Here is a 3,728-nt window from a genome sequence, read left to right as displayed (position 1 = left end):
ACCCACAGCAGTATGTCTCATCTGCCACTGAGATACTTGTAGGTGGTGCTAATGCTTCAAGGCTTAGTGATGAAGTTGTACTCGCAGGCAGAAATCCTAAATGCATAAACCAGCTCAGTTCAGGTAATCTTTTCACTGTAATTTAGGCTGCTGATTTAGACAAAATAATGAGCTTCTGCTTAGAGTGTTTCAATGACAAACAAGACTTACTCCAATTTTTTGATAGGTGATAGGAGCTACATTTCTTTGTAGCACACTTATGTGTTATGAGACTCTTACAGACTTTTTTCCTTCCCTTGCCACCTTTTCAAGTTATCTGTCACAAAACAGCATGGTAACTTTTCATCCACACAGCCTTGTACTCACTGCCCCAATGGCACAATCACAACCTCTTAGGCTGGCTAGCTGCCTACAGTTAGCAGTCCTTGCTGCTAGAAATTACCATCAGCTTTTGCCCACAAACTATGAATGGACCCCTAAAAACCTGCAAATGCAACAGTTTGTTAGAGGAGAACTTCTGCTCTCTATTTATTTTTAAGTGCTCATTCAGTAGCCTTTAAATACAACAAAATTATTTATTGTCACATTTAAGATCACAGAGTATTTGTACCTTCATTGAAAGGAAAGGCAGAAAATAAAAGGTCCAAGGTACTCTGGCTCTGTCACATACAAGGATGCTTAATTTGAATGTGAAACTAAACTTCCAGGAAGGAAATTCTTGTGTAAGGGAAGATTTGTAAAAAGCCCTTTAGTAAATAAGCTTCCATTTTTTTAATTTATTTTTTTTGTCATGGAATTCAGATTCCCCTGGATACTATTAGAAATCTTTGTTTCTTATTGATGTCATGATGATTATAATAGTGATCAAAAGGCCAAATCTATGGAAAACCTAGTGGAAAACCTAAGATCAACCACTAGCAACTGTATAGCCTTGCTATGGAAAAAATATCTGGTATTTTCTGCAATTCATCTCCCTCACCATCTCCTGAGATGTGCCTGATTTATTTATGTTCCACAGGTCATGCTTCGCAGAATCAGTCTTATTATTACCTATTCCAGACTTTCTTACTGTTTGGGTCCCCTCCCTTCCTCTACAGTGCACAAATAGAGGGTAATTCAGGAAAAGAGGAAGATGCTCCAGACCAGAAGTGTTCCCTCTCCTCTTACAAGCAGTGCAAGGCAGATGGGTCGATGCAGGTTACAGGCATGGCATAAGAAGGGAAAATGTGTATCTCATGGCTCAAGCTGGGTGATAGTTATCTACAAATGTAAAGGTAGATTTATCCTGTGCCATTTAGAAACTCTACTTATTTATTAAAAATTGCATTTAGCACATGGCTGCCTTGTCCACTGTTACCCACCACCTGCCAGAGTACAGGATCCGAGCTCTGAGGAAAATGTGAGGTGGTTTGGCTCTTGATGGAAAATGAACTACTGGGAAATTTATTACCATCTCTGCCTGAACTCCTCACTGTGGGGCTACGAACACGTACACAGACATCACCACAGAGCAACCCAGAGGCTGTTATTTCATACAGACTTTATCTCACTGTGATTTTTCCACTTGTCAGGCTCTATAGAAACTGTCTTATTGAAAGTTAATAGAATGTTGGTTCTTACAGCTTCATGTCTACAGCACTTCCAAAAATTTTCCCATGAGCACCAATATTCAGGATTTGTGGATCTCCTGCAACTGCTCTATTTTATTAAAATGTGGTGATGCCTGAAAAATTTGGAAGTATCTTGGCAAAAATGGCTATGAGACCCCCTTCCTCTTAATAGTAGGAACATCCCAGGCTCCTTTTATATTTTAGGGTTTTTTTTATATAATTTTTACTCCAGGAGAACACTTGCATATCATAAACCCTGTTTTGCTAGAAATTCAGCCAGGGGCAGAGCTGAAGTGAGTTCCTTTGCTTCCAGTACATTTCTGCTGTGATGGAAGATGATCTCTCAGCATGCTTTTATGGGTTTAATTCTACTTATCCTGCTCATAAACACACACACACACACAAATACCATTCCTCCTCAGAGCAATTTGTTTTCTTACATATTGTAATAATTTATCTGTCTGCTTCCTGCCAATTGGTGCATAGGCAAAAATATTTGATAGCTCACAGCATATTGTTTTCAGAAGTATTATTTTCATCAATCAGTTCTTTTTCAGTGAAAATTGAATCATGTGCTTCAATTCTGTGTGTTTTCCTTTTCTTTCTTTTTAAGTGGAAGATAATGCCAGAGCGGAAGAGCTATCAAAATATTTTCTATAGACAGACTCTCTGGGCCATAGGGTCTTTTTCATGTATTCCCTCTGAAATGGTTCAGTGTGGAATTTAGGCTTGAGTTTGGCTATTACTCAGAACAGACCTATATTTGGAAGAAATGAGAGACCTGATGGATTTGTTTTGCCCAAGGCCTCACACTTTCTTTGGAGGGACTCCAGGCCCGCCCACACACCCTTGTCTTTTCCAGGTCCTGTAGCAAGGAGAGAAAAAGAAACCATTTTGGAGCCAGATACTCCTACCCTTACACATGCTGACTAGTACCCAGACTCTCAAGCAATCCCAGCAACAGCACTGAGCCTGTTTAAGGTGCTGCACACAGGCAATAAGAGCAAGATTATCAAAACCACCCTGGGTGTACTTGCTTTTTCCTTGCCTTAGTGATAGTCAGCTGGCATACAGGGCTAGGGTAAGCAGCACTGAAACTTGGTGAAGCTGCAAAAGTAATGGATTTGGCTACCTGAACTTTTAAGATTCATAAATATTTTTCCAAAGGCGGTAAATCTTTCCCTGCTTGTTCAGGCAGAACCTACACCAGGCTAGCCATGCTTGACACTGCCCTCCAAGTAGGTCTAAATTTTTTTTCTTTTCTTTTTTCTTCAGTGTAGTGACAAAACTAGTGACAAAAAGCTTTCAGGGTTACATCCTTATGAGTTACACTGGTCATTCTGCTCTTCCAACAGTCATTCTTTCATTTCCTCACAGAAGCCAACAAGTACCTCATCCTCCTGTCAGTCTAAGGCAGCAGTGATGGGAAAGGCAGTGATGGGGCCTCCTGATGAAAATAATGGCACAGAGGGAAAAGCACCAACCAGTAAAAATATGTCTTTTTGTCAGTTTGCGTTTCAGCAGTTTCATATTAATCTTGCACAAAAAGGTTCCAAAGCCAAGTAAAACACATCTTGTGACTTGAAACTGAACTGATGAACTCCCCATGGGCCCTTTGCTTATCCCGATAAACTTATTTTTCCTAGATGGAGTGCATTTAGAAGAAAATAGTGTATGTTATTAAATGTGTACTGTGCTGTTCAGTTATACATGGGAGAGTTAGTAAATTCAGTTTGTGGGTTTGGGTTTGTGTTGTTTTTTGGCTAACCAAGTCTGCCCTCTACCAATTTTGGTCCACCTTCAAGCCTCCAGTCGCTTCACTGCTTCCCTGCAGATTTGCTAGTGATGCCAAGGGTACCACTGTGTAAGGAGAATACACAGTTATGCAATTTGGGGAATTTGGCAGGCCAGCAAGAGGAAATTTAGGCTGGCTTCCCACCCACTCCCATGAGAAATAGTATTGTATTACAAGGCAGAGCTGTCATCCTCAGAAAGACCTTCTCAATCACTTCTCTCTGGTTCCCTTAACATTTTGATCTTTGTACTACCTGGTGAATATAAACCTTTCTCAACCACTCCAAGAAATGCTGGGGTGGGAGGGGTGAGATGAAGGAGGGG

The sequence above is a fragment of the Cinclus cinclus genome, chromosome 4, assembly GCF_963662255.1.
Source record: "Cinclus cinclus chromosome 4, bCinCin1.1, whole genome shotgun sequence".
Taxonomy (NCBI): Eukaryota; Metazoa; Chordata; class Aves; order Passeriformes; family Cinclidae; genus Cinclus; species Cinclus cinclus.
Note: the sequence above shows the minus strand (reverse complement) of the source record.